This window comes from Arachis hypogaea, chromosome 20, assembly GCF_003086295.3.
Source record: "Arachis hypogaea cultivar Tifrunner chromosome 20, arahy.Tifrunner.gnm2.J5K5, whole genome shotgun sequence".
Classification (NCBI taxonomy): Eukaryota; Viridiplantae; Streptophyta; class Magnoliopsida; order Fabales; family Fabaceae; genus Arachis; species Arachis hypogaea.
Genome location: NC_092055.1, coordinates 86898486 through 86907880, shown reverse-complemented (window position 1 = coordinate 86907880; position 9395 = coordinate 86898486). Strand labels below are relative to the sequence as shown.

At 37.6% G+C, this 9395-nt stretch overlaps 1 non-coding gene across 1 annotated transcript; it reads right to left on the bottom strand.

The window, feature by feature from the left end:
• Positions 1-5506: 5506 nt before the first annotated feature.
• Positions 5507-5615, bottom strand: LOC112787604 (small nucleolar RNA R71). Its single transcript, XR_003195009.1, has one exon. It is a non-coding gene; the product is annotated as a small nucleolar RNA R71 (small nucleolar RNA).
• Between the last annotated feature and the right edge of the window lie 3780 nt (positions 5616-9395).

The following is a 9395-nucleotide window of genomic DNA, read 5'->3' as shown; positions in this document are numbered from 1 at the left end:
GGTAGGATTGGACTTCTAGTAAACACCACTTTCACCCCAGGTGAGAAGTCTTCAGTGGGAATCTTCTTGTTCCTCCAGCCCTTAGGTACCTTTTTCTCAGAACCTCGTTCTTCCTTGGTTGGTGGTGAATGTCCAACACCAACTTAGGTTTGATATAAGGGAAAATTGTATTGGTTCCCACCAAGGGAGGTTTGAAGTGTAAACTCTGCCTTTTTTCAGTAAGGGATCCTTGGAGATTTGGGTTAGAAACCCACTCTTCATGCAAGTACCTCCTTCTCTAGAGAGTAGTGAAGGTTTAAAAACCTTGAACACCAAGTAATCTTCCCACATTCTCAGAACCAATTTTCCTTTCTTAACATCAGTCAAAGCTCTTCCAGTGCACAGGAATAGTCTTCCTAGGATGATGGAGTCATTTGTATCCTTTTCCATGCCAAGGATCACAAAATCTGTAGGGAGCAAGAGCCCTGCAACCTTGACCAGGACATTCTTCACTAGCCCATATGCCTGCATTAGAGATTTATTAGCCAATTACAGAGATATCCTTGTTGGCTGTGCCTCTTGGATTCCCAACTTCTTCATTACAGACAGGGGCATCAGATTTATACTTGAGCCAAGATCACACCAGGCTTTGTCAAAAGTGATAGTCCCAATGGTACAGGGAATCGAAAAACTTCTAGGATCTGGCATCTTCTTTGGTAGCTTCCTCTGAATTAGTGCACTACATTCCTTAGTCATGACCACTATCTCATCTCCCTTTAAGGCCTTCTTCTTAGATAGTAAGCCTTTCATGAATGCTACATAGGGAGGTATTTTCTCCAAAACCTTAGAAAAAAGAATATTAATTTGTAACTTTCTGAAGACTTCCAGAAACTTCAAAAACTACTTGTCCTCGGTCTCTTTTTGGAGCATTTGGGAGTGTACTTTGATGCTCTAATCCACTTCTGGCTTTTTTGTTTGCTCTAATCTTTTAGCAACTTGTACTTCCTCCTTTGGAATGGATTCAGTATCCACTGTTATGGCCTTGCACTCTTCTCTTAGGGTAGGCACTGTGTCACTAGGAAGAGTGAGAGGTCTCTCAGGTATTCGTTGGTCTAACTGGTCTATTCGCATCTTCAGATTCCGAAGGGAGGCTTGGATTTCCTGTATAAAAGATTTGTTGACTTTTTGAGAGTTCTGCAATAATAGACGCCAAATCAGGGGTACTCTGAGCCTGAGAGGGTTGAAAAGGAAAGTTGTTGAATTAATTCTGATTGAAACCACCCTGAGAATTGTTGGCCTAATTCGGTAGCTATCTTTGAGGTTGCTGATGAGCGGATAATTTATACCCTTTTGGCATTGTTTTTACATAGTTTTTAGTATGTTTTAGTTACTTTTTATTATATTTTTATTAGTTTTTATGCAAAAATCACATTTCTGGACTTTACTATGAGTTTGTGTGTTTTTCTGTGATTTCAGGTATTTTCTGGCTAAAATTGAGCGACCTGAGCAAAAATCTGATTCAGAGGCTGAGAAAGGACTGTAGATGCTGTTGGATTCTGACGCTCCTGCAGTCGAAATGGATTTTCTGGAGATACAGAAGCCCAATTGGCGCGCTCTCAATTGCGTTGAAATTAGACATCTTGGGCTTTTCATCAATATATAATAGTCTATACTTTTCCCCGAGATTTGATGGCCCAAACTGGCTTTCAAACGCCCACCAGAGATCCTTTTCTGGCATAAAACGCCAGAACTGGCACCAGAACTGGAGTTAAAACGCCCAAACTGGCATCCAAGCTGGCGTTTAACTCCAAGAATGGCCTATACACATGAAAGCTTCAATGCTCAGTCCAGGCACACACCAAGTGGGCCTCGGGAGTGGATTTCTGCACTATCTGCACTTAGTTACTTACTTTCTATAAACCCTAGTAACTAGTTAGTATAAATAGCTTTTTTTACTATTCTATTCAGATAAGAAGAGACTATCAGACTATCATCTTTGGAATCATTGTTCACATTTGGAGGTTGGCCTCACGGCCATGCCTAGACCTCTTTTCTCTTATGTATTTTCTACGGTGGAGTTTCTACACCTCATAGATTAAGGTGTGGAGCTTTGCTGTTCCTCATGAATTAATGCAAGTACTATTGCTTTTCTTTCAATTCACGCCTACTTCTTCTCCAAGATATACTCTCGTACTTAATTCAGTTAAGTCAGAATGAAGGGGTGACCCGTGACAATCACCCACTATCTTCGTTACTCGCTTAGCCAAGATCCGCATGCCAGACAACCACAAGCGATCTACATGATGTTCAACGTAGTCATTGGACGACAGTCGAAGTATATTCTCTTGGGTCTCTAATTCACGATTTGCATTGTCTCTCCTAACAATAGAGCATCCAAATCCGTGATTAGAACCTTCGTGGTATAGGCTAGAACCAATTGGCAGCATTCCTGAGATTCGAAAAGTCTAAATCTTGTCTGTGGTATTCTGAGTAGGATCTGGGAAGGGATGATTGTGACGAGCTTCAAACTTGCGAATGTTGGGTACAGCGACAGTGTGCAAAGGATAGAGAGATCCTATTCGGACGCTAGTGAGAACCGACAAATGATTAGCCGTGCGGTAGCTGTACCTGGTATTTTTCATCCGAGACGAGAAATCTAACAGTTGATTAGCCGTGCAGAGATCATACCTGGTATTTTTCATCCGAGAGGATCATACAGCTTGCCATGGAAGGGAGCACGCATGATTGGAAGAAGACAACAGGAACGCAGAGGTTCAGAGGCAACAAAACATCTCCAAACGCTTATCTAAAATCCCCACCAATGAATTACATAAGTATCTTTATTTTATTTTCTGTTTTATTTATCTTTTAATTATCAAAACCTCATAACCATTTGAATCCGCCTGACTAAGATTTACAGGATGACCATAGCTTGCTTCAAGTTGACAATCTCCGTGGGATCGACCCTTACTCACGTAAGGTATTACTTGGACGACTCAGTGCACTTGCTGGTTAGTTGTGCGGAGTTGTGAAAAGTGTGATCACAATTTCGTGCACCAAGTTTTTGGCGCCGTTGCCGGGGATTGTTCGAGCTTGAACAACTGTCGGTTCATCTTGTTGCTTAGATTCGGTAATTTTATTTTATGTTTAAGCTTTTATGTTTATTTTTGAAAAAAAATATATTTAGTTTTCGAAAAATTCATAAAAATTTTTAAGAATAAATTCTAGAGCTTCATGGGATATGTTGAAGCCTGGCTGGCTTTTAAGCCATGTCTAATCTTTTGGACTGAGGCTTCCACTTTTCATTGTAGAAAGGATATGCTTGTATGTGTTATGTTAAAGCTTGGCTGGCTATTTGCCCATGTCTAATTCTTTTGGACCGAAGCTTTAGAATAACATTGCATGAGCCTTTGGATTCTCATTTAAAATTCTGTGCTAAAGCTTGGCTGGCCATTTGCCCATGTCTAATTCTTTTGGATCGGAGCATTAGACTAACATTACATGAATCCTGGAATTCTTATTAAAAATTTTAAATTTCTTTATTTTCTATTTCCAAAATTTTTTCGAAAAATACAAAAAAATTTAATAAAATCATAAAACCAAAAAAATTTTTATGTTTCCTGTTTGAGTTTAGTGTCAAATTTTAAGTTTGGTGTCAATTGCATATTTTTTTTTAATTTCCCTTAAATTTTTGAAAATTCATGCAGTATGTTCTTCATGATCTTCAAGTTGTTCTTGATGATTTTTCTTGTTTGATCTTGGTATTCTTCATATGCATTTTCAAATTATTAGTATCTAAAGTTTAAAAATTTTTAAGTTTGGTGTCTTGCATGTGTTTCTTTTCTTAAAAATTTTCAAAAATATGTTCTTGATGTTCATCATGATCTTCAAAGTGTTCTTGATGTCCATCTTGACATTCAAAAGTGTTCTTGCATGCATTATTTGTTTTGATCTTAAATTTTTATGTTTTGTGTCATTTTGTTGTTTTTCTCTCTCCTCATTAAAAATTCAAAAATAAAAAAAAATTTTCTTTTCCTTTTTTGTCTCATAAATTTCAAAATTTTGGGTTGATTTGGTCAAAAATTTTTTTAAAATTTAGTTGTTTCTTATTAGTCAAGTCAAAATTTCAAATTAAAAATTCTATCTTTTCAAATCTTTTTCAAAATCAAATCTTTTTCAATTTTCTTTCATGTTTTTCGAAAATTCTTCAAAATAAATTTTCAAAATCTTTTTCTTATTTTTACTTCATATTTTCAAAATTATTGCAAATATTTAATGCTTTGATTCAAAAAAAATTTCAAGCTTGTTACTTTCTTGTTAAGAAAGGTTCAATCTTTTAATTATAGAATCATATCTTTTAGTTCCTTATTAGCCAAGTCATCAATTTTAATTTCAAAAATCAAATCATTTTAATTTCCTTCTCAAATATTTTTCAAAATAAATTTCAATCATATCTTTTCAAAATTTTAATTTCAAATCTTTTTCTAACTTCTTATCTTTTTCAAAGATTATTTTCAAATCTTTTCAATTAATTACATGATTTGTTTGTTTGATTTTAAAAGTTATTATTTCTTATCTTTTTCAAAATCACCTAACTACTTTTCTCTCCCTAATTTTTGAAAACCACTAACACCTTTTTCAAAATCCTTTTTAATTAACTAATTGTTTTAAATTTTAATTTTATTTTATTTTTTTTAATATTTTTGAATTCTAACTTATAATTAAAATAAAAACCAAAATATTTTTCTTCTCTTTTAAATTAATATTTGAATACTCCATCTCTCATCTCTTTCTATTTATTTATTTATTTACTAACACTTCTCTTCTACTCTTAATTCGAACCCTCTCCCTCTCTCTGTGTTCGAATTTTTCTTATTCTCTCTCTACCTCATACTTCTATTCTTCTACTCTTCCACTCACATAAAGGAATCTCTATATTATGACATAGAGAATTCTTCTTCTTTTCTGTTCTCTTCTTTTTCATATGAGCAGGAACAGGGATAAAGACATCCTTGTTGAAGCTAATCCTGAACCTGAAAGGACTCTGAAGAGGAAGCTAAGAGAAGTTAAAGCATAACTCTCTGGAGATGACCTTACAAAAATTTTCGAAAAAGAAGAGGACATGGCAGCCGAACCCAATAACAATGGTAGAGATGCAAGAAAGATGCTTGGTGACTTTACTGCACCAACTTTCGACTTCTATGGAAGAAGCATCTCAATTCCTACAATTGGAACAAACAACTTTGAGCTTACACGTCAATTAGTTTCTCTAATGCAGCAGAATTGCAAGTTTCATGGACTTTCATTTGAAGATCCTCATCAGTTCTTGGCTGAATTCTTGCAGATCTGTGACACTGTTAAGACCAATACGGTTAATCCTGAGGTCTACAGACTTATGCTTTTCTCTTTTTCTGTAAGAGACAGAGCTAGGATATGGTTGGACTCACAACCTAAAGAAAGCATGAACTCTTGGGAAAAGTTGGTCAATACTTTCTTGGCCAAATTCTTTCCACCTCAAAAGTTGAGTAAGGTTAGAGTGGAAGTCTAAACCTTCAGACAAAAGGAAGGTGAATCCCTCTATGAAGCTTGGGAAAGATACAAGCAATTGATTAGAAGGTGTCCTTCTGACATGCTTTCAGAATGGAGCATCTTATGTATATTCTATGATGGTTTGTCTGAATTGTCCAAGATTTCATTGGACCACTCTGCTGGTCGATCTCTTCATCTGAAGAAGACGCCTGCAGAAGCCTAGGAACTCATTGAAATGGTTGCAAATAACCAGTTCATGTATACTTCTGAAAGAAATTATGTGAATAATGTGATGACTCAGAAGAAAGGAATTCTTGAGATTGATACACTGAATGCCATATTCGCTCAGAATAAAATATTGACTCAGCAAGTCAATATGATTTCTCAGAATCTGACTGGATTGTAAGCTGCATCTGGCAGCACTAAAGAAGCCTCCTTTGAAGGAGAAGCTTATGGCCCTAAGAATCCTGGAATGGAAGAAGTGAATTACATGGGAGAATCCTATGGAAACACTTACAATCCTTCATGGAGGAATCATCCTAATCTCTCATGGAAGGATCAACAAAAGCCTCAATAAGGCTTCAATAATAATAATGGTGGGAGAAATAGGTTTGGCAATAGCAAGCCTTTCCCATCATCTTTTCAGCAACAGACAGAGAATTCTAAGCAGAGTCTCTCTGACTTAGCAACCATAGTCTCTGATCTATCTAAGACCACTCTCAGTTTCATGACTGAAACAAGGTCCTCCATCAGAAATTTGGAGGCACAAGTGGGTCAGCTGAGTAAAAGAGTTACTGAAATCCCTCCTAGTACTCTCCCAAGTAATACAGAAGAGAATCCAAAGAGAGAGTGCAAGGCCATCAATATACTCAAAATGGCCGAACCTGTAGAGGAGGGAAAGGCAGTGATTTCCAGTGAGGAAGACCTCAATGGACGTCCACTGACCACTAAGGAGTTCCCTAATGAGGAACCAAAAGAATCTAAGGCTCATATAGAGACCATAGATATTCCACTGGACTTACTGTTGCCATTCATGAGCTCTGATGAGTATTCTTCCTCTGAAGAGGATAAAGATATTGTTGAAGAGCAAGGTACTCAGTATCTAGGAGCAATCATGAAGCTAAATGCCAAGCTATTTGGTAATGAGACTTGGGAGGATGAACCTCCATTGTTCATCAATGAACTAAATGCCTTGGTTCAGCAGGAATTACCTCAGAAGAAACCGGATCCCGAAAGATTCTTAATACCTTGTACCATATGCACCATGACCTTTGAGAAGGCTCTGTGTGACCTGGGGTCAGGTATAAACCTCATGCCACTCTCTGTAATGGAGAAACTATGAATCTTTGAGGTACAAGCTGCAAGAATCTCACTAGAGATGGTAGACAAATCAAAGAAACAGGCTTATGGACTTGTAGAGGATGTCTTGGTGAAGGTTGAAGGCTTTTACATCCCTGCTAACTTTATAATCCTAGACACTGGGAAGGATGAGGATGAATCCATTATCCTTGGAAGACCCTTCCTAGCCACAGCAAGAGCTGTGATTGATGTGGACAGAGGAGAGTTAGTCCTTCAATTGAATGAGGACTACCTTGTGTTTAAGGCTCAAGGATCTTCTTCTGTAACCATGGAGAGGAAGCATGAAAAGCTTCTCTCAATACAGAGTCAAACAGAGCCCCCACACTCAACTTCTAAGTTTGGTGTTGGGAGGCCACCATTAAGCTCTGAGTCTCTGTGAAGCTCTCTAAGAGCTCACTGTCAAGATATTGACATTAAAGAAGCGCTTATTGGGAGGCAACCCAATGTTATTTAATTATATTTATTTTTTTAAAGACATTTGTTTTCCATTGTTAGTTTATGTTTTCTTTAGGTTGATGATCGTGTGGAGTCATAAAAATAGCTGCAGAATTAAAGCAAAATCAAAAGCAGCATCAAAAATAGCACACCCTGGAGGACGGGCTTACTGGCGTTTAAACGCCAGTAAGGATAGCAGAATGGGTGATGCACGGAAAACTTGTCTCTCAACAAATCTCCCTTCGGCAAGTGTACCGAAGTTGTCGTCAAGTAAACACTCACAATAGAGTGAGGTCGAATCCCACAGGGATTGATTGATCAAGCAACTTTAATTAGAAGAATGTTCTTGTTGAGCGAATCCAGAATTTGGGTTGAGAGTTGCAGAAAATAAAATGGCGGGAATGTAAATAACAGAAAAGTAAATGCTAAAATTAAAGTACTGGAAGTAAATGACTGAAAATAAATTGCAGAATTGTAAAAGGGAATGGGGGATTTGCTCATAAAAGTAAATGGCAGAAATTAAAGAGAATGGGTAAGATCAGAGATGGGGAGTTCATTGGGCTTAGGAGATGTTGCAATTCTCCGGATCATGTTCATTTTCATCTCTTCCTCAATCAATGCACTCATTGATCTCCTTGGCAATCTTAAGTGATTGAATTACAATTTCTTGCAATTCAATCTCTCAAATCTTGATCAATAGCCAATTCCTTGGTCAATTGCTCATGAAAAGAGATGAAGTATGGTCACTGATTATACCACATGCATTTCCCAAATCAAGTATTGAGAGGGTTATAGTCACATACCCATCCAAACCCAATTTGGTCCAGCATGAGAAAGCATTTCTAGCTTGATCTCTTCATTCCTCTTTCAAGGTTCAAAAGAGATCCAAGTTTGAATAGCTTCTCTTCCAAGATAACTACTCAATTGGATGAAGATCGAAAGCTTTCAAGTAAAATCAAGAGGAAAGATAGAAGAAGAATAATGAAAATTAGTATTGATCCATCAAATTACAACAGAGCTCCCTAACCCAATGAAAGGGGTTTAGTTGTTCATAGCTCTTGAAAATGAAAACAAAGATGGAGAATACATCATAAAACTAGAATTTGCAAAGAAAGTAAAATACAGAGAGTAGTTCTCTTTTTCCCAGCCTCCCGAGCTAATTCAAAGCTACTCCTATATATACTACTCTTCTCAGCTTCTAGTTTACTCTTCAAGTCTTGGGCCTTTGGATCTTGAGTTTGAAGCAGTTCTTTTCTTCATTTGGGCTTGGCTTTACTTGCAGAGAGAAAGTGCTAAGTGGGCAGAGATTTCAGCTCAGGACGTTAGGGGTGTTAATATTTAGTGAGAATATAAGTTCGAGAACGTTAGTGACACTTAACATTGTCACTAACGTTCCAACGCACCCCTTTGCCTTACGTTAAAACCCACGTTAACTAGGTTAATGTGGCTTTTAACGTTGCCTTGTTAATCCTTCGAGAACGTTAGTGACACTCAACATTGTCACTAACGTTCCAGTGTGCCCCTTCTTGTTTCACGTTAAAGCCCACGTTAACTAGGTTAACGTGGCTTCTAACGTGGTCCTTGCCAACCTTCGAGAACGTTAGTAACACTCAACATTGTCACTAATGTTCCAATGTGGCCCTGGGTCTCACGTTAGGGTCCACGTTAACTAGGTTAACGTGGCCTCTAACATAGCCATCTTTAGCCATCCCAACGTTAGTGACAATGTTGAGTGTCACTAACGTTGGCTCATCCTTCATTCCTCATCGTTAGCTTCCACGTTAACTAAGTTAACGTGGAGGTTAACGTGACTCTTGGGGGTTGTGTGGTTGCTTCAACGTTAGTGACAATGTTGAGTGTCACTAACGTTGACGACAACTTTTCATCCTTTACGTTAGTTCCCACGTTAATCAAGTTAACGTGGGAGTTAACGTGGTACTTTGCACCATAGGCCAACGTTAGTGACAATGTTGAGTGTCACTAACGTTGGCTTCTCTTCCCCCCTCAACGTTAGAGGCCACGTTAACCTAGGTTAACGTGGCTTCTAACGTGACCACTTATGAGTAATTGCCAACGTTAGTGACAATGTTAAG